Raw genomic sequence first — 22,650 nt, 5'->3', positions numbered from 1 at the left:
GCGACTGAAAATAGTAATTACGAATTCTTTCCTGTATAAATTGTAAGAGAGGACGAAAATAATTGAAGCAGTTAATTTTATTTGCGCTTATAATTTCCGACGGTAGTATAAGCGAGACGGAGATGTACTTATTCCTTCACGTACTAACATTAAAAAAGAAAAGGGAAAAAATAATTACTGAATACTATTAACATGCAATTAATAATTTCATTTTAAACGAAGTAAAATTATCTTTATATTTCAAATTTCTGTGGATCTGCAAAAAGAATGGATTCATTTCAAAATGATTATTGCTTTTCGTAACAGCTCTTTTAATAACCCAAGTAAAATATCATCAATACCAGGAGCCTTTTTAATATTGAGGTTTTTATCGACGTTTGTGGCAACTTCCATTGGAGAAATCAGATTTACAGCTACATCGGACTGATAAACAGAGATCATTCAGTTGGAATAATTTACCAAAATTTTCTACGAATAATTCAGCTTTCTCATCGTTGCTTCGAATCCATTCAATTTGATAATTTTTATTAGGCGGTACTCTAATAATTGGTCTCTTAAATCTACGAATTGCTTTCCATAGCGAGTGATATCTATCTATCTGCTTCCGGGTTTAATTCACTTACTTACTTTTCGACGCAACTCTGTTTATATTCTCTACTCTTTTGATTTATCTGATTACTAATTCTATTAAATAATGTTTTGTCTACGGCATTTCTGATTCTGTGCCATACTATTCTAGCCTTTCGTCTTTATTTTATTAAATCCTTAATTTCAAAGAGGTTATAGTGTTTATGTAAGCATTTTATATTATATGTAGAAAATCTCTATTAATCACATTTATATTGCCTACTTGGATATCGATGGGGTGAATTTCGGATGAATCATTCAATATTTCATTTTTGCAACCGTAGTAAGATATGTTGTAAGTTTAAGCGGAACCTATGGCAAGCGACGAGCACATATAATATACTAATTATTTCATTATTGAGAACAGGCTCTATTTGAAAACCGTTATAGACATTGGTTTTCATATTTCAGAGATAGTGATTTAGACGTAAAACGGCCATAGGCCATGCCGTTTAATTTAACAGTGGTTTTATTAGGAGATAACAATTCATGAGAAACACAAGAAGAAATTGCAAAATCATTAGACGCCAAACAATCAACAGTTTAGAGATATTTTTAAACTACTGATATTTGAAATTCAAAATGAATTGTAGACGCGAGATGATTCTCTAATGTCAGAGCCAGAATTGTCAGAATTTTCATTATTATTACTGTTAGGAACTATCGACTGAAATCGACTATCGACTGTTTAGTATGTTAACTGACTACTTTTACTATTGATTTTGTTACTAATTACTATCGACTGTTTCAGTCGTGTACTTTTAGTTAGTATTTTTGGTAATAGTACATAGTAAAATACTTTTCACTATTTATCTGTATTTTCACTATAATAATGGGTAATATTTCGATTACTCTCTCGATTTTTGTTATAAAATATTTCCCTTCAATAATAAATAAAGCATTTACTTTATATAGAAAAGCTCTAGTAGCTATTGTGCGATCATTTTTTCAATTCAATTGTTTAATGTTTAATTTTTATTTAGAATTTATGGTTATTGTACATCTTTAGTTTTTAGGTTTTGTTTAAGTTCTATTGTATTGTCTATAATTATTATAGTATATTATTTAAAAATAGAAATTAACATATTAAAATACGATAAAACATTTTTGTGGTATTATTCCATTCCATATAAAAATTCCATTCTTTTTACAAATCCACAGAAATTTCAAATATAAAGGTAATTTTACTTCGACTATCGACTCTTAACTGTTTTGCGCCTATCGACTGTTTCGACTGTTTTCAGTTGATACTTCCCAACGCTAATTATTATCATTGTATTACTAGTTACGAAAAGCGTACATACTATAACATGTTCAGGGTTAACTCTATATTTTATTTTAAATTTGTTAATAATTTTGTTAGTTTGTTAATATTTCTATAATAGTAATAAGTTAATATAATATTTATAAGGTGATATAATAATAGTAAATAGACTATATTTAGTATATTACTGAAATAATTATTAGTATATCTAGACAACTTAATCTATGGATAAGAATACAAAATATCAGTTAAAGGTAATATAAACAGAAAGTGCTGTAAATTATTGTGATTACGATTTCAAGTATAATTTATCCACCGTTTGTAAAAAAATATGTTTTCAAATGTAAAATAGTATTAAGCGCCAAGGTTCTTTTATCAGCTCATTCCTCTAAAACACACGTAAACGTTCAAAATTTACTTGATATGTTCAACGGTTATTTACAACCTCTGAAATTGCATTTAATTATTTATAAATTGTTTAAATAGATGGCACGCTTAAAATGCTTAAAACCGTCCGTAAATACAATTTTTATCGATAAGAAAACATCGTTGCTATTGGAATGTTTTGCAATCGACTAATTGTTATTCTGCCAGACTACATAAATTATCCATTACAACTTTCAACTAATTCCTTTATTAGATACCTAATACTTATTGCTTTTTGAGGAATGTTTTAAAACGATTATTTATTGAAATTGGCGTTTCCGCAAAGTGCCTTGAAATAATAACCAAATGGGATATTTTAAGATATTTTAGTCTATTAACTTATAACCATTAAAATATAATGTAACCATAAATATTTATCTTATAAGCTGATAGACAGTAGTACCGTTAGTACCATAAAATATTTAACAAATCACCACTTCCTTATTTTAAAATAAATTATTAAGGCCATATTGCAGAAATAGCAACTTTTTGAAGTAATAAAGATTAATGTGGTTATTTTTTTATTACTTTGGTAGTTTTTGAGTCAGTGCTTACATTGAGGATGAGATCCAATGATACAATATATTTAAATATACAATTATATTAATATATAATTTGTTTTCCATAATTCTCTATAATTTTCTCCTATCTTTCTGTTAACATGATGGATAATGTGTCGAAAGAATGTTGTTGGATTGGCACTGCCAGTCAAGCCATGCTGCTTCGATCTAATTAAGTACGCTCTATCTTCCTATTCTCGCTGCAACAGTGCATTCCTTACAACTCTTGCAACATAAAAGCTACCATTGTCGTGAAAGATTATGACTCGTATAATAAACTGAATATGATGAGCCAGACCTTGAATAATCCGTTTTTGTTATATTGAGATTGTCTTAGTGGATCCACTTTTCGTCACCAGTCACGATGCTCTAGAGACAACACTTCTTCTTCTTTTCAAGTAATAAAGTGAACGAAGTGATGCTGTAACTGTTCAAGATGGTATTTCCAGTCTATTAGTGTGGTAATTATTTTCCCGCTTCTTGGATGTTTTCAATCATATCTAAATGTCTGAAATCAGTTAGTTCTTCCATTGCTAGGTTGGCTAAAGTTTCTTACGATCTTGACATTGATATGAACATATCATCATCGTTGAAACTAAATCCCAGAATTGGAATTTAGTAGGACAGGAAGGAATATCCTAAAATGCCTAATTAAAAAACAAATTAGTAAATATAAGACCTTTTTTAGTTTTTTAAATATGTTATTGAAATTCCTAGTATTATTTGGAACAAGAAATCCAATTTTATTGATTTTACAAATACTATTACGTTTGTTTATTAAGCGAATATTTGCGCTTTTATCATAACATAATAATTATACATAAGTTTGTATCTTTTTATTATTAGTTTTTGAGGTATTTTAATTGTTATTGTTTATATTTAAAGATGAATTTAATATTGGCTCCAGGTCTAATTCCAACACCGTTAAAAATTTAATTTTGATAGTTATGAGCGTCTTGAGAAACTATTATTGATATTTAATAGTCCCAATGGGTAACAAACAAAATTATGTGTAATTACCTAATAACGAAGGTCACGAAACCCATAAAAAATATTTATTTGTTCACCTCAAGTAAAAATATCAGTAATAAAATTATACAAAATGCCACAATGTAGTACTATGAAGCTCTCTGTTATTTAATCAATAATTAGGCGTTTATCCAAATTATAATAACACAATTTAATCCAAGGAATAAATAAGTAAATTATATTTTATCATTTTCGTTATAATACAGGAAATTATGTGTCAGGGTCTTTTTAATAAAACTTAAAGCCACAGTCCTGAACAACACAAATTCAATCAAACAAACCAATTAAGCGACAATTGTAATTAAAAAAGCTCTCCTTCGAGCCCGATTTGAACCAGCGACCTATGGATGTCTGTTATATTTACAGAGCCACTACAGTCCAGCGCTCTGCCAACTGAGCTATCGAAGGTACATACAAAATTATTTTTACTTTTGATGTAATATTTTGGTGATTTTGGGGGTTCATTCATAATAATTTCATATTAATAGAGAAAGGCTTAATGGATAGAGTTTTCCTTTGTAACTCGCCACTAAAACGGAACGAAAATCGAACCATTTTTAAGCGACTGATATAAAGGGTGATGAAAAAACAGACAAACAGGACAGTGATACACGAAAAAGATCATGGTCGAATCCTGGAGAATCTTCATGAATGTTGCAGACCCCACATTGATACCAAATATTCTGAGTATTTGGTGGAATTGGCAAGATATTGTTTATTATGACTTGCTCGAACATGGCCAAACCATGAATTCGATTCTTTTTTATCAGCCATAAATGTAAACACTAGACCATATATATATATATATATATATATATAGCGAATCGGCAACATTTTTAATTCAAATGTATAGCTCGGTCCTTGGACCGTTTGACTACCATTTGTTCTAGTTTCTGCAAGACACTCTTAATGATGTAAACCTGATGTAAAAGGTTTAGAAAAAGAGTTTGAGAAGTTCTACAAATTATCTGACTGTAAGTTGCTTGGAGTAAATTATATAAGGTTAAGTTATTAGAGTTTCGTTTAGACATAATTAAGAGTACATATTTTAAATCACTTTTTCAACTACAATTAATTATGTTACTATATTAGTGTGGATTTATTTGATTGTAAATATAATCCTTCTCGAAAACGAATTTTAGTAATGCCTTTCAAAATGGCCATATTAAATTATTCATACATAATAGAACAATGATCTAACTACAAAACGAACTTTTAAAAAACCTCTCCTTCGAGCTGGATTTGAACCATTGATATATGGATGTCTGTTAGAAGCGTAAGAACCATTACAGTAGGTGTGTCGGCCACCGAGGAAAATACTGATATTTCGATATATCCATATTTTACAAAATTTTGCTATATCGTTTTCGATATTTTAAATAAATTATCGTTATATAGGAGGAACAAATATATCCAACATTGTTTTGCAACATTCAAGAAAAATATCGATACTTTTAATAAAAAATAAAAATATTAATATATAGGCCCAAAAAATATCGATTTCTATGAAGTATAAAGCAACAAATTAGTTTTATTTTCTTCGTAAATTAACTTTGTTTATATGATACATAATTGTATTACTATTTTTGTATTGTTCGGGCGCGGCACCGATTTCACGACTATTAGGTACCTATTTTATATTAAAACGTCTTTTTTGTGATAAAAATCTAAGTTTGATTATTTTTTACTTTTTAGTAAGTTCCTATTTATTGTTTGAAGTCGGTTCAATATTTTTGTTAAAAATATTTTATTTTTCTCTTTTTAGTGTTAGATATTTGCACAATAAATTACGCAGTTAATTTATTAAGGATTACAATGGGTATGTCAAGTAAAGGTGCAGCGTTTATGAGGAAAATTATGAATAAAGGAACAATGATTGAAAATACGAAACGCTTCAGGTCCCGAGGTCCGCTTCCTATCCTAGGTAATTTGATAAATGTTCTAACCAAACTAGAACAACAACAAAAAATCGTTGCCCCCGCCGGGAATCGAACCCATGACCTCCACGTGTGAGCTGAACTCTCCACTCGCTACACCATAAAGGCAGCTGCCTGCAGTATTTCTACGACTTTCTATATGAAATGATTAGTGCTTAAAAAGCAAACTGAACGGCTTTTGTACTGATCAACTTTGGTAAGCAAACCCTTTAAAAAATTCCTCAAAAACGTCTGAAAGATATAACGATCCGGTCCCTGCTTTTATAATCAGCTTACCTAAATAACTTAAAGGTATACATTTAGTTGTCTGTACGTCCCTATAATGTTTGAAGAAATATATAACTCCGAACCGTTGAGAAGTTATGTCTTCCATCGCATCAACTCAGCAATAATATTATACACAAATATCTGATTATTTTAGATAAAAAATATGTGAAAACATTTACGTGCTTTTGAAATTTGAGGGTTTCCCTTGTTTTCCCCGGATTCCACCATCCGACCCTGACTTGGTTCCAATTCTCTTCCCCCACCAGATCCTGTTCAATGGGACCACCTCAATCGTTCCACAATTGACGGAGAAATCGGTGAACATACATAAAATATATATACAGTCGAACATAAGACCTCCTCCTTTTTTTTTGAAGTCGGTTAAAAAGCAACAGCACCAAAAATGACATTGATATTTTGAAAGTAGTAAAAGGAAAACGTCAGCTTATGAATGTAGTGAACTCGATGCTACCTTCTTGTAATTTTTTTTTAAATTGTAGTTTGCAATAGCTGCGAAGTAGAGTTGATCTTTCACAGTTAGGTAAATGGGGCATTGTATTCATGCTAATTGTAACAGCAGTTTCATCTCACTAACATTTCAGACTAACAGTCTCACTGTCAGTGAGAATAAACATGTAAAATAATTACACATTAAAAAATAACTGTCTTTTGTTCTGAGACTAATTGGGGGAATAAATTAATAATTAATAGTACCAATGGGTGACAAAATTATGTGTAGATACTTAATATAGAAGGTAACAAAAGTTATAAAATTTATTTATTTGTTTGTCTCCATTAAAAATATCAGTAATAAAATTATACAAAATGCTGCAATGCAGTAATGTGAAATTCTGTGTTATTAAATAATTAACTTTAATATTTATTCGTTTATTCAAATTATAATAATACAATTTAATTATATAGTATAGACTGAACCTGTTGGGTTCTTTTTGACTAAACTTTAAAACTATAGCTTTCAACAACTTATAATTTAAAAAATCAAGCGACAATGTAATTAAAAAAAAAGTTCTCCTTCGAGCCGGATTTGAACCAGCGACCTATGGATGTCTACTAGAATTACGAAACCACTACAGTCCACCACTCTACCAACTGAGCTATCGAAGGTACATGCAGAAATAATTTTACTTTCTATCACTGACTGGTGGTTCATGATAATTTCGTATTCATATATTACTCTTATATGAATAACATGCAAATTATAACAGCATCACATCTGTCTCTTCTTTTCTTCCTTTCTTTCTTTAGAGAGGGACGCCTAAGGAACTTTATAGAAAAACACTCACCAAAATTTTGATTTGATTTCTATAAGAATCTTAAAAACCTACAAAATGACATCTAACATGTTTAGTTTACAGTTTTATGATATGTTTTGGTATATGTTTTATAATAGTAGTAAAAAAAGGAATTACCGTACTGAATTTCGCCTTTAAAAGGTAATAATCCATACCAAAAATATGTAAAAAGTGATGAGATTAAGGGTAGATAATATATTATAGATATTATAAAATCTTTCTGTTTCGTTGCTTTATACGCATTATCTAGTGTACATTATAATTTAGTGATCAGATTTTCTTGAACTACTAACTTGTTTTAATGAATAAGATGTTTTTTTCCATTGAAATGTTGAAGTAATTTTCAAGCTACAATAGTGTTATCTGCATTATTCAACGTAAACGAATATACGGTCTAATAATTTTGCAAACCAAGAACACCAGAATAATATTGCTGAATCATTCTATGATTTGTAAATATGTGAATGACACAGTTTTAGTTGCTTATAGTAAACAATAAATGATAAAATAAATTATATACCTTTCCTTGTTGTAATATAATGATCGTATATTACTATTGAGATATTGGATTAGTATTATTGCTGTGTATTTATATCGCAATATTATTGTTGTTTATAGAACATTGAATTATTGATCGCTAACCATCATTTCTTATCATAGCCAAATCCATAACTGCATTTGAATTCTATGTTTAAACAAAATATATTTTCAAATTTCTTCATAAAAATATAAGTATTACTTAATTAAACTCGATGCTCAGCGATAATCGAAAGGGATTTTATTCATAGCTTTTTTAATTAAAGGTGTATTAAGGTTTCTAAAATGCTTTCTAGCTTATTAAAAGCCACCATTAAAATAAGGAAATCAAGAACTCTTATTCAAGCAATCGCAATCTGACATCTACTGGCTGTAGATCTTATAAAAGTCCTAGAACATATTAATAAATGTTAGACTGACGACGCAACCAACAGTGCTCATGTGCTCATGTGATTTGAAACGCAAAAGAAAGTGTACCAGAAGCAATAGCTGCAAAAATGGCATCGAGGACATTTATCTCAACTAAAATATCAGTAAAATTATAGAATATGCTAGTGTAGTACTATGAAATTTTGTGTTGTTTAAACAATAATTCGTCGGCGAATTTATTATTATCTAAATTATAACAATATAATTTAATAGAAAGATGAATTTATAATAATTTGAAATTAAGTAGTTTTAAGATCATTTTCATTAAATATATAATAAAAAAAATTTCTAAAAGCTCTTTTTGATAAACTTTAAACCTACAGCCCTGAACAATTCTAATACAATGAAGTAAAACAATTAAGCGGCAACCGCAATTAAAAACAATTCTTCTAGCCGGATTTGAACCAGAGGCCTAAGGATGTCTATAAGATTTAGGGAAGCACTACAGTCTACCGCTCTACCAACCAAGCTAACGAAGGTATATACATTATATTATGTTTTAGTTCTGATCACCGACTGCTGGTTCATTCATGATTATTTCGTATTTAAATATTACATAAATATTTTATATAAGACAACAGCACAAACACAATAAGTATAACATAAATAGCATAACATCAACAGATGCCTTCCATTTTCTTTTTTTCTTTTCTTTTGCTAGAAAGGAATGTTTAAGGAACTCTAGAGAAAAACAACAGAGAAAACTTTAATGGTTTCCCGTTGTAAATCGCTACTGAAACTATATGAAATCGATATATAGAATACAGCCTAAATCAATATATGTTCTAATAATTTTGCAAATCAACTAGAATAATATTCCTAAATCATCTTATGTTTGTAAACATATAGCTTTCCTTGTTGTAATATAAATATCATATGTTACTATTAATATATAGTCTATCCAAAGAATTTTTTACATACGTTATCTAAATTAATGACGTCAAAACGTACAATGTTAAAGAATCCACAGTTTTAGTTCAGTTTAGCTTTGACATACACCAAATTTTAATCTAAATAAAATAATTAAACGAAAATACTGTTATCAAATATAATTTATTTTAATACTATAGTAAATCTAATACACACATTATCGAAGGACATAAAACTACAATTAAGAATCGGTAAGCAACATATATTTCTAAATTTCCGAGACATTTTTTAAAGTTCTAATATCTAGTGACTGTAAATTTTGGAAAAGTTCAAGAACGTTTTAATTGTTAGAGTGACGATGCAACAAAACAGTTGGCTGCATTGCTTGCTGTGAGCTCTTATCTCTCGGAATGAGCGCTCATTTGCTCTAATGTATTGTGGTTTTAGTAGCTTTTTACATTAGGTTGAGCAAGAAAGTATATCGAAAGCAATATTGTTGCAAGAAAAGAAAGTGTCAGCATCTGAATATAATGAAGTCGATGTTACATTTGGCTTCTTTTACAAATTTTATATAAATTGTAGCGTGTAATAGCTGTAAATATGGTGCTGATCTTGAAGATAAGCACACGGGGCCTTGGGTTCAAACTCATTGCAAGGTGTGGAAACTACAGAAGCGCTTATTAAGAATACACCCGTAAAATAATTAATCATGAAAAAATAACTGCCCTACTTTTGTTATGAGGCTAATTGGTGTAAGTATTGATGGAATACATAAATTCTAGGCGTTCATGTCTGATTTTAAAATACTATTGAGGGAAACTTATATCGCTTAGTAAAAAGGCTGAGAGGAAAAATACCTATTCGAAGATCGATATAAAGGTTAAAAAATTGACAAACTATAGTATTTTTAGCTTCTAAATGTGGGGTCGATTTATAATGTGGTAAGCATTGCGTGAGGTTAAACAAACAAAACATTATTTAGAGTAATCTAATTTTCAATAAATTTGCGGCATAGATCCAAGTGAATTCGGTTGTCGAGGTTTTCTTTACTTTAAGAGCGACGTCAGAAGGTAACTAATTCACGACGCCAATGTGAAGAAATACGCTTAAGTCGTTCTACAAGAATATTCATTGTGTGGCAGCATCAATATGTTGAAATCACATATCCCTCACGCCCATATTGTTGAATTTGGTTTTAAAAATTAAGTTATCATCATTCTGTAAGGTTCATTCTTATATGTGATTACCTGACAAAAGTTTTTTCAAAATGTATGAATTCACCAAAAATTCACACAAAAAGAAACGTATTGCAGATGTATTTCATGTAGTTGAAAATCATGGGGAGTTAGGTCTTTCCATTAACGGTAATTATGCCGGTTAACACATCCGTTCATCCAAATATTTGGATAGACGGTGACGGTATTCTCCAATCTCAAAAATCCTTTATATATTCTATCACTTTAATAGAGTATCATTATAATTTTTAAGTAAAAGTTAATTTGCGAAATAAATCCTCCCGTAAATAATGTTTAGTGCTACTTAAAAATGCAATATCATTCGAGCTAAGCTACCATACGCTAACAAAAAATAATGCTATATAGCATAAGTTGGTCTCAAAATTAATGAACAGACCTAAATTATACAATTATTAAAAAAATAATTATGTATTTCTACCAATTATAATTTATTTTTTAATAGATGTAACTATAAATACGACCTATGGATTTCTATTCACGAGCTAAACCACTACAGTCCACCGCTCTACCAACTGAGCTATCGAAGGTACAGTAGATTTTTTATTTATTTTTAATTACTGACGGGAATTTTTATAACAAAAACATTAATTTTATTAATGTAATGGTATTATAATTGTTGACACTATGTTAATAGTTTTTAGTAATCTTTAAGGATTCCCGTATTATATACTAAGGAAACAAAGTTACTTGTTAAAAAAGTAGAATTGCTTTTAATAAATTTGGTTTTAATTTCTCTATAATCCGAACATAGTTCTTTTTTTTTGAGGTATATATTTATTACTTTTTTTAATTACGTATTACTTTAGTTCGTTTATTTGATAAGAAAACGAATAGAATGATTAATCAAAATATTTAGTGGTATTTGGACAAAAACTTGCAAGTCAAGGTGTACGGCTACCAGTAGCGCATTGCAGTATCTGACTACAGACCTATCAGCCTACTAAGTTCCATTTCCAAACTTGCTGAAAGAGCAATTCTTTATGCTCTTAACGATTTTACGAAGACAAACAATATCATTCCAGATGAGCAATTCTGGTTCCGCGCCAAACATTCAGCCGTTCATCAGGCCCATCGACTGGCCGCAAAAATCAACTGTGCTTTTAACCGACGTGAAAGACTTGGAGCGGTCTTCTTGGACCTAACCAAAGCCTTTGACAAGGTTTGGCACAAAGGCTTAGTGGCGAAATGCATCCGATTAGGTCTACATGATGACCTAACAGCTCTTATCAAATCATTTCTGTCAGGACAATCGTTCCAGGTGAAGATTAAAGATATTATCTCTAGCCGGAAAATCATCGACGCAGGAGTTCCACAAGGCTCCCCCCTGGCACCCGCTATATTTAATATCTTTCTTTCAGATATCCCTAGGAGACCACAAGTTGAGGCTGCTTTTAACGCAGACGACACTGCTTACTTTGCTTCTTCAAGAGTAGCACCGCACATCCGAAGCAGACTCCAAAAACAACTCGATGAGACGGTCCAGTGGTTACATTTCTGGAAGTTGCAGGTTAACCCAGAGAAAACCCAGGCCATCCTCTTCCACAAGAAGCGTTTGGCACCGAGCATTTCGCGTCTTAAAATCGAGAACGCCGAAATCCCATGGTCAGAAGAAGCCACCTATCTCGGTCTTGTCTTCAATCGCAAATTTAGGTGGAATTCCCACATTCAAAAGTCCTTCCATAAAGGTCAAGGTATTGTTAATTTGCTTTTCCCGCTTATCAACAGGGCCAGCAGGCTTCCTCTATCCATAAAATCTCTCCTGTACAAGATGCTGGTTCGATCAGTCGTTCTATACGGCTCCAGTTTCTATCTAAGATACGTCTCACCTATCCAGATGGAACGTCTTCAAGTCTTTCAAAACAAAATTTTCAGGAGAATAATCAATGCCCCCTGGTTCGTCAGGAAAAATCAAATTCATAGAGAAACAGGTGTCCCCCAAGTTCACAATTTTATATCCGAGGTTTACTCGAGATATTTCTCCACTCTTCGTCTCTCGGACAATAGATGTATTACCGAGCTGGCTGACATTTTAGGCCAATAACTCATTCGGCTCTTCGTAGCCTCATTCTATCACAGCCGACACTACCCCGTCGTGCTCTAACTCCTAATTGTCTCGACCTTCTCCGGCGAGCGAGTAACTCATTCAACGCAAGCTGCGTGGTGTGATAACGACGCTACGTCCTTGCCTGGCCCTTGTGCCTCTTAACGGTGTTACCTGTTACGGGCACCCTCCTTACTAACAGTATCAGTTAGGGTCATTGGATCAGCTGATAGGGTGGGGTTTAGTGGGTAGCCCAGAGGCAGTCTCCACATAACCAGTCCAACTCGCTAATTCCTGCGGGTCTTCCCGACCAGGTATCCGTAACAGGATTCCCCTACCCGGTTCCAGGAAAAAAAAGCATATTGCAGAGTCACCAAAACGTGGAAAAACATTCCGTTCAGCGTATACCATGAAAATTTTGACAGTGCAATTCAGAGGATTATCAGAGGCAAAATAGTGAACGAAGATACAGGCGATACTCACAAATAATTTTACTGCAAATATAACGATCCTTTAGTCGTTTCTTTAGGATGGATGTGTTATATCGTGTTATTGATATAGCCCTGATTGTATCAATTGTAAAGAAATATTTGATGAATGAAATTACTAGGTATAAGGACTCGTTATAAACGTAATAGCCAATTAGTATAATTAAGTGCTTTACTATATGTAGTTAAATATCATTAAAGAACTACAACCTGATATATTTCTTTGTTATTTCAGTGGTTGTGCATTAACGTTAATGCACTCCAACAATATTCAATTAAAACTTATATAGTTAGCGTAGTTTTATATTAATAGCGTTTTGTAAGTTTTTTATCACCGGAGCTTCATGGGTGGCTTGAATGCAATTTAAATTGAAGTTGCATCCCATAAGCGATGCAAAACAAAAAATATGTTTAACGACATTTTATCTTGTTGGTTTCCAGTTCATGTTATAAGAACTTTTAATATCTTCAGTTTTATTATGAAAGTCGAACTCTGACGGTTTAATTAAGCAATTGGAAATTATACTTGGCTATTATCGATGCAAATCAAAAGAAATTTTTATAATTTGTATATTTGTTATTTGAAATTCAATATTCTTTATAACAATTTGATTAAAACTGATTATTTTATATTATATTTACTTATTAAATATAATATTAATATTCGTAAAATTGAGAAATAATTAAAGATAACTTTTGGAGGGAAGTCTTAGTTTAAATTTGGTTTGCTTAGCTATAAATATTATGGAGGTTATAAGGTTAACATAACCAATTCATTCTTATGGCAATTGTTTTTAGTCAACAATGGCAAACATGTAGAAATTACATTAGATGTAAAGCTTAAATGGAAGAAATATGTTAAAAATAAGGATTAACCGAACTTAAATTGAAATATGTTAATTATAAGTTATAGAAGGAACAGCACTAAAAAGAATATTTATACGTTTTAGAATACTATGTAAAACAGTTGTTGAATCTTGTTATATAAACAATTTTGGACATGAGGCAGTCTATTCCTTGCTGAAAAGGTAAAAAAATGTCTCGTTACTAGATGGATAATATATCTTTAGCGGTCTGAAAATGGCTAAAGTGAAAAGCTTTTTATATGCTTAACTGGTGAATAGGCAATTGTCTACAATCATGAAATTTCTGCTCAACAAGCTGTTAATTAGATCTCTATCTTATATGGGTCAAACATCTGGTATTATAGTACTTGGTACAACAAAGCCGCTCACATGAAAAACTTCAGGTAGCGCAGTTGGCATCCTAACAGTACGAGAATTCGTAAAATCCCTATTCATTAAATTTTATACGGGCGCTGCACAGTTACAACATTCCTATATCAAATCCGTGTCGGAGGTATTGGAGGTGCCACCCCTATTTCCTGTCATGAACATTCGATTTTTAAATGTAGTATCAGACTAACAAACTCTTATTGGGAATTGAATAACACCTGCTAGAGAAAGCAATCTTTCTATATGTCCTGATAAGGACAAACTTTGGATGTCGTTGAAAACGATTTTTAATGTTTGTAATCAATCATTGTCCCTGTTTGAAAAATCAATAAAATAATCTTCTTTACTAATACTACTATTCCTGTTTTAGGCATTATTCCACCTTTTTTGTGATTTGTTTCTAAAGCATGAATTACTGGGGTGATATATAGATCATACATCTAAGCTTTCGTTTAGTTGTAATGCGATAATAGCAAAATGCCACAATCCTGATTTCATCACAGCATGTACTTGATTCACTCCATCGCCGCCATCGTCTCGCATCGTAAACAACCTGTGGAATTGATTTGAAGATCAATCGTGGCATTTGTACTAATAAATTTAATTAATACACATAATGTTCGTGAAAATAACTGTTAAAAATGAAAATGACAATTGACAGATACTTGAACATTTGACGTACAGGTACAGTGTACTTTAAGTTTAGATTGACATATTTAACGGTCATCATTTTGCTTACGAAAGCTATTCAACTTTATTTGATGCAGAATGCACACACTCATAAGTTAACTAAATGTATTTTTTTAATGTATTTTGAAATCGTACGTATTTGAAATACTATTACAGAATGCAATGCAATGATTTGCAGATATATAAATGACATCATTTTAGTAGTTTATAGTAAATAATGAATATACTAACACCTTTCTGCAAAATTTAAATACAATGGAAGTGTCTATTTCTATTCTGTGATATTATATATGAATAAATTAATATAAATCATATTTTAAAATTTTTTCTGCACACACTCATAAGTTAATTAAATGTATTTTTTAATGTATTTTGAAATTATACGTAGAAATACTATTACACAATATCTCACTGTCACGCATTTTTATTTCAAATATGGATTTTAATTCAGATACCTGACTACAGCTTATCAATGGATGACCAAAAATAGAAATAAATTAATGATTACTAGATGATCAGTTTTAATATACAATAAATAGGTAGAAAAGAAAACGATTATCTAATTATCAACAGGAATCTAAATGATAAAATATTTTCTGTTGAGTTTCTTCAATAATAGCGAATTGATGTTTAAAAAAATTTAGTGGTGTCAAATCGTATGATTTTTGGTAGTCAATCCACATCATATCTCCGAGAAGCAACCTTACCCTCAAATTATAATGCAGAATATTTTTAAACTCTGTGATCATCTGTAGCGCTTGCCACTGATCGCTAATATCATTGTCGAAAGTACGTAATGGTGGCTACGACATTTCCCCTGCTGTCCAAAAATTCGCATCAAAGAGTAACATTTTGTGCGTGTATTACAACCTTGTAGACTTTGTTTAAGCTGCAGTCGTTCAACACTTTTCGTACTAAAATTTAGACCCTAAAAACTAGACGTTCAATCGTGTAATTAGCCACGGTGATGCTTAATCACTTTTAATATGAACATTAGTCATTTTAAAAAAGTTTTTAAAAAAATGTTTAGATTTCCCTGAGTATAAGGATATATATATATATATATATATATATATATATATATATATATATATATATATATATATATATATATATCCTTATATATAACAATGACAAATAATTGCTGTGATGAATCTACTGTACTACTGTACTATCTACTGAATCTATATATATATATAGATTGTAACTTAAAGTTGGTGAAAGGAAAGTCTTCCAAGAAACATTCATACCCCCCACATAAAGTTCCGTTACACATGGAACAGGTATTGATGAAGTGATTTGTTTCCTACAGATGGAGATTTATTTAAATACATAGTTCCAGAGTTTTCAAGCTCCTCAGAACCAAAGGTGAAGGAATCTGTTTTTGTCAAAAGTATTCTAAAAGAATTGAAGCTTTAGGTTGCCTAATAAGTCTAAAAGTACATTTTCTTCATTAGACGTCTTGACTAATTTCCAAAATTTTGTGTGAGATGTGAGTGAAGAGAAAAAGGAACAATTTCACTAGAACATTAACGTGATGAAGAAGAGATATCAAGAAAAATGGAAAGTCTCAATAATATCAAACTATTGTTAGGCGCTTCCCGATTCTTCCCACAAAACGAAAATGTACAAAATAGACTAACTGGAATAAAAAGGTTTTAGTGTGTGCTAATTGTATATTAGATCAAAAAAATATGTCTCGTTAACAGATCCTAAATAAGAGTTCGAAATTAAGGAGTTCGAGTTATTCTCATAACTTATAAACCGATAACAGATGCAGATAATCAATTCTTACAAATTTATTCTATGGATAATTCGGATGCGGAAATTGATCAACGTTCTGCTCACAATCTAACAGTGAATCGAACCATTGTCCAAGAGTTACAAACGTTTCTTCATCAGAACAACAATGTTCAAAGTAGCATTCAATCGGATGCTATCTGACAAACATAACACCATCACCAGGCCTGACTGAAAACCTTATTGCTACACAACAAGTGGCTATTGTTATCGTCGGAAAAAAATTGCAGTATGAAGTTCGCCGGGTCATCTAGTCCACTATATAATTAGGTAAATAATATTATCAACTACGAAACATCAAATGTTATATTTAATATACCTAAGCTATATTATTGTTTTAAATTTAAATATGGTTTGTAATTAAAAAACTTAAATGTGTTATCATATATTTTTACAAAATATTTTGAAAACGTTAAAATGCCATAATTGGATACATTCATCGTACAGTACAATGTTTTACCATTTTTTTATTAGGAATATCTAAACCAGATCTGAACTTAAATCATACTAATTAAATAAAATTTGATCAATCATGAAGATTTTAATGTTTTATTTTGGTTTTAATTTTTTTTATTATATTAGATATTCTATTCAATCGCATTTTTGTTTAATTTACGGTAGAAAAATATTTACGTTCAATGCGTAATCTAAAAAGTGTAAATGAATACAGACTATTAATTCAGCCAACCGAAGAGATGATATTGTCGAATCATGCAATGATTTGCAGATATATAAATGACATCATTTTAGTAGTTTATAGTAAATAATGAATATACTACCACCTTTCTACAAAATGTAAATACAATAGAAGTGTCTATTTCTATTCTGTGATATTATATATGAATAAATTAATATAAATCATATTTTAATATTTTTTCTGCAATTTTATCTTATACTATCGATATCATTTATTGAATATCCAATTATTACAATCCAATTTGCGTTTGATTATTTTTTTGTTAATTAATTTCTTAATCAGTTTTGAATGAAGAAATGGAGTGATACCAGCTATATAGGAGATATTAAGATTTTTTTACCTGAAAAAATCATACGTGTAGTATCTACATGTTGCAGTAGTTTTACGGGCTTGCATCACCATTTGCTTTTCATAAGACATATAATATTTATAAATATAAATGTTTCAACAGAATTTCATCTGCCATTTTCAGGTTTCTTGTCCTTTACTTCTGGTTTAATATATAAATATATATAGATATCGTTGTTTGATATTCATATTTCCATGCATTTTATAAAATAAATAATAATCAAAGTAAAACTAAAATGAAACATACATTAAACTCATTAGGATATTAAGAATTATGAAAAATGTACTTTTAATTTAATGTGACACGAAATTGTAGATTAGCAGGCAACGGCAACTATTAACAAATAAAAAAAATGTATATCCTAATATTATCATATAAAGAATTCAAAGAAAAGAAATACTACTCTAAATATTCCTGATCTCACGAGATTTTGACCGGATATGATATTTGGGATTAACACAAAATTAGCAAATTGTTACTGCGGCATTATTGTCAACTGCTGGAATCATATCTTTTCGAACGAATATTTAGAGTCTCGCACGAAGGGGCATTCTCAACACTTAAACCTATTTCGGCTGGAGTTCCACGGGAATGTCTTGGGACCACTCCTATATCTGTGCTATAGTGCTGATATCCCAACAACAAAAGAAACAGTACTTGGAACATTTGCCGACGACACAGTTATCATGGTAAAAGATGTAACTCTGCTTAAGGCTGTAGGAAAAATACAAGTAGAGGTCAACAAGGTCTACAAATGGACAGAGACTGGAAGATACAGCTTAATAGATCCAAATCTGCCCATGGTACTTTAGCGTTGCGGTGAAATGACAAAAACCTAATTATATCAATTGGCAGATGCCCGATTCCTCCAGCAGAATCAGCCAAATATCTCAGAATATATCTCGATGGTAAGTTAAACTGGAAACATTATGTTAGACAAAAAGCAGAGCAGATTAGACTCAAAGTCAAGCAATTGTACTGATTAGTAGGAAGAAACTCCCAATTTGACCAAAGATCAAAGAGATTGGTTTATGAGTCAATCATAAAGCCAATTTGGACTTACGGGGTGCAAATATGGGGTTTCACTAAGACATCAAACCAACTAATAATGCAACGCACCCAAAACCAAATTCTACGAATAATTACCTATGCTTATTGCTACGTAACCAACGAAGAGCTGTATGATAACATCGAAATTAAATGCATCCACGAAGTGATCTAAGATTTCGCCTTAAAACATGAAATAAGGTTGCTAAATCACAGAAATTTGGAAGCAATACAGCTACTGGACAACACGCAAGAGATCAGGAGATTGAAGCGAACCAAACCACACGAACTTGTTTAATTATAAATGTATTTTAACTTTTGTTTAAGTAGATTAGTTTTATTTAATTATTTTTATTAATTTGAGAAATAAATACGGATGTATTAATTTCGTACTCGCTTTGCTTGTGTATTAATACAAGTAAAACAGAACAGCAATAATAAATTAATTTGTAAATTAAGATTATACTGAGTATATCTAATGTAAGATGTAATTAATAAAAAAATATATAAAGAATTTAACAGATTATTTAATACGATTTTTGCTGTTTCAATTCTTAGTAGGTATCATCGATTAACATTATTTCATTACTATGGATAATATTTTGGTTGCCACCATGATACTGAATTATAACAAAATATTAAAGAGTGAATTCAGTAGTTCTACCCCGAAGAGAGTTAGAATCCAAAAGTCGAAAAAACAATATTTTAGTCAGGCGAGAGAACGGTTCTCCCTATATATATATATATATATATATATATATATATATATATATATATATATATATATATATATATATATATATATATATATATATATATGTAGTTGCGGGTTCGGACACCTCAGGGCACGAATATACATTATGTTTGCAAATTGTAATTGTAAGTGTCTCTAAGCAACAGTGTAATATCTGACAAGGAATGTCCATCCTATTCACGCCAGTAACCTGACCGATTAAGCCCGAAGATTTAATGCCGAGAACCGTAGTTCACAGATCACGTTAAGTAGTGGATCAGTCCAGATAAAATCTTGTTGGCAAAAAAAAGACTAAAATATTATGTGTATTATATCCCTAAATCTCCAAAACGGTAAAAAAATCAATTTAACTGTTAAGACCAGCTAAATGAAAAATATGCCCGACATTTTAAAGAAAAAATGTTTATTAATATTACGGAAATTACAGTGATTAATCAAATATTGTTATAATATTAAAATATATATCAAACTATAAAATTATGTTTTTATCGACTGACAACATCCTGTGTTATAATATTATTAGTTTAGTAATTGCGGCATATGAAAATCTAACCACTGAAGTGATTTTGCTGCGATTTTAAGTAAAATTCTACTATTCTGTTAAAATTCATAAATATCAGTCAACTTTCACCAGCACTGTTCACTGTGACATACTTCTCGACTGGGTGTAGCTTTATTACAAAGTTGAACAAGATTAATTTGCAATAAGTGGCGCCAGCTGGCGGAATTATGATTTAATTTTAGCTAGATTGTTCATGCATGGGTCATCCAGTAAGCATAGAAAGTTATCTATAGCACGCGCGTAATTTAGAAAATAATACTATTATAACTATGATTTGTCAACCATTATATATCAAGCGTGTATTGTGATTGCTCTAAACATTACCTATGACGTTTATAGCTTATAAATGAGCTTAATATTATTTGCATTTTACTTAACTACGTTTTACTTATTAATTGTATATGATTAGATAATATTTATGGTTACATAAAATAAATTAAGTGTATAAAAATATTTAGCATAGTTTTAAACATATTATTATGATATTATAAAATTTAATTTACAAGATCTAACAATCCCACTGAACCATCTTTTAGAAATCATTTATTTAATTTTTAAATGATGTTATTTCATATTCAGTTATTTCAAATAATTCTAAATAATAGTAAATTATGTGAGTACCAAAATACATATAAATATGCCTATCGCATATTTTCCCGAGAAAAGGGAGTAAAACCTTTTAGGGGTATTAGTTAACTTAAAACAAATTTTAAAAAAGTTATTTTTGCAGCAACTGATATTCTTAGCTGATAAGTATGCTTTCTAATGAATAATTGGAACTTTTAGAAACATTTTACCATTCACCAACCTGTAAATGTAATCGTGCAGTTCCAATATGATCTGAATAGTGTGTTCAAAATTAGAAAACATTGTCTTAAACAAATGTCCAATTGAATATTTTTACTTACATCATCTTACATCTATATATGTTATATAGCAAGATTAATACAACCCTAGTTATTCAGAAAAAGACAATATGTTTGATCTGTGAGATGTGTTAAGTGAAATGTTTATAATGAAGGGTTTTGTTTATATTAAAGTAAGTTGCCAATTCATTCCGTCTAAATAAAATATTAGGTGCTTGCATATATTTTAATCAGCTATATATATATATATATATATATATATATATATATATTGGTAAATAACAATTTTCATTTAATATTATTGAGTTATGCAAAATATACAGAAGATGTTTTAGCATCTGCTGCTGAAGTCAATACACCAATTTTACCAGTACTTTCAGACATTTATGGCTATGATATTCCGTCATATCTCAATTATCGGTTTACTAATTTACGTGTTTTAGGATGATCATAAATATAACATTTTATAAGCTTTTTATGAGAATAAAGTTTAAATAAAATCCTGCATATTTTGAGTTCGTAAATTAAGACTATATAAAACTTATAAATTACTTCATACACATTACGCTTGTGAGTGTTTTTTAGAGTTATTTAGCCAGAAATATATTTATAAATTCAAATTATGGCCGACGTTAAGTCGTTTATAATGAACATTTTCATATTTTTACTAATGATCGCATTTTTTGTCATTGATCCTAATAAGTATTAACCTTATAATTTAATGAAATTATATTGAATAATGATCCATTAATTTAGAAAATACAATAAAATATATCTATTCCATAATAAGCACTTTATAGCATTTTAATCTAAGAACGAGATCAAGTTGGGAGTATCTTCTGACTATCCAGTACAGTTCTTTTGAGTATGATCTACTTTGCTCTTTGGTTAACGCGATGTTAATTGCGCTATTTGTCACCATTAACTTTTGGATTTGTCGCATTTGTTGATTGACTCATCGAGACAGGTATTTGTGTAAACAGGATAACTTAATTAAGAGAGCCCAATATCATAGCTCAAGCAGGTATTCAATAATTCATGAAAAAAATACATGTCTACAAGATTATTGAGAATTTTAACTTAAAATCAATGATGTGTATTAATGAATATACAAACTTATAAAATTCAACTATAAGGCACTATCATTAACTTAATTATCAATTTTAAAACATTCTGCATGCAGTAATCAAATTAAAGAAGTACACTATATCTCCATCGAGGTTATTGGCGAGGTTAACGATTATCAAGATTACTAACATGTTATCTGTCTATGATCTATCAAGGATGTAATTCATCGTAATTGATTGTCAATCAATTAAAACAAAATGTTTGTCATATTAACTTATATGTTAATATATAATGAATTGTTCTAAACTCTTCATGCTAAGCACGAATTTTTTTAGATTGATTAATCTAATAATTACTACACTTTAGTTTAGTTTAGTTTTAGATTAGATAATTAATCATTTTTTTTAACGATATATTTTGATTCAAAAATATTCTATTTCGATAAAAAAAAATATACTGGACCGTTACTGAAAGATCGCCTGGCAATTACATTTCAGGAAGATTAGCAGATTACGTTAGGAAACACTCCTTCTGCTTA

General features: G+C 30.2%; 2 non-coding genes across 2 annotated transcripts; both read right to left on the bottom strand.

Annotated features, from left to right (window-relative positions):
- Positions 1 to 4,219: 4,219 nt before the first annotated feature.
- Positions 4,220 to 4,314, bottom strand: TRNAY-GUA (transfer RNA tyrosine (anticodon GUA)). Its single transcript has 2 exons — positions 4,278 to 4,314; positions 4,220 to 4,255 (listed from the first exon to the last, which is right to left on the bottom strand). It is a non-coding gene; the product is annotated as a tRNA-Tyr (tRNA).
- A 2,826-nt stretch (positions 4,315 to 7,140) lies between these two features.
- TRNAY-GUA (transfer RNA tyrosine (anticodon GUA)) lies at positions 7,141 to 7,235 on the bottom strand. The gene is made up of 2 exons: positions 7,199 to 7,235; positions 7,141 to 7,176 (listed from the first exon to the last, which is right to left on the bottom strand). It is a non-coding gene; the product is annotated as a tRNA-Tyr (tRNA).
- Positions 7,236 to 22,650: the final 15,415 nt, after the last annotated feature.

Source organism: Rhynchophorus ferrugineus, unplaced genomic scaffold (genome assembly GCF_030347505.1).
Source record: "Rhynchophorus ferrugineus isolate W39M unplaced genomic scaffold, kcgeb_rfMv2 rfM3, whole genome shotgun sequence".
NCBI classification, from domain to species: Eukaryota; Metazoa; Arthropoda; class Insecta; order Coleoptera; family Curculionidae; genus Rhynchophorus; species Rhynchophorus ferrugineus.
The sequence above is the reverse complement of the archived record's forward strand: the minus strand, read 5'-3'. Positions and strand labels throughout refer to the sequence as shown.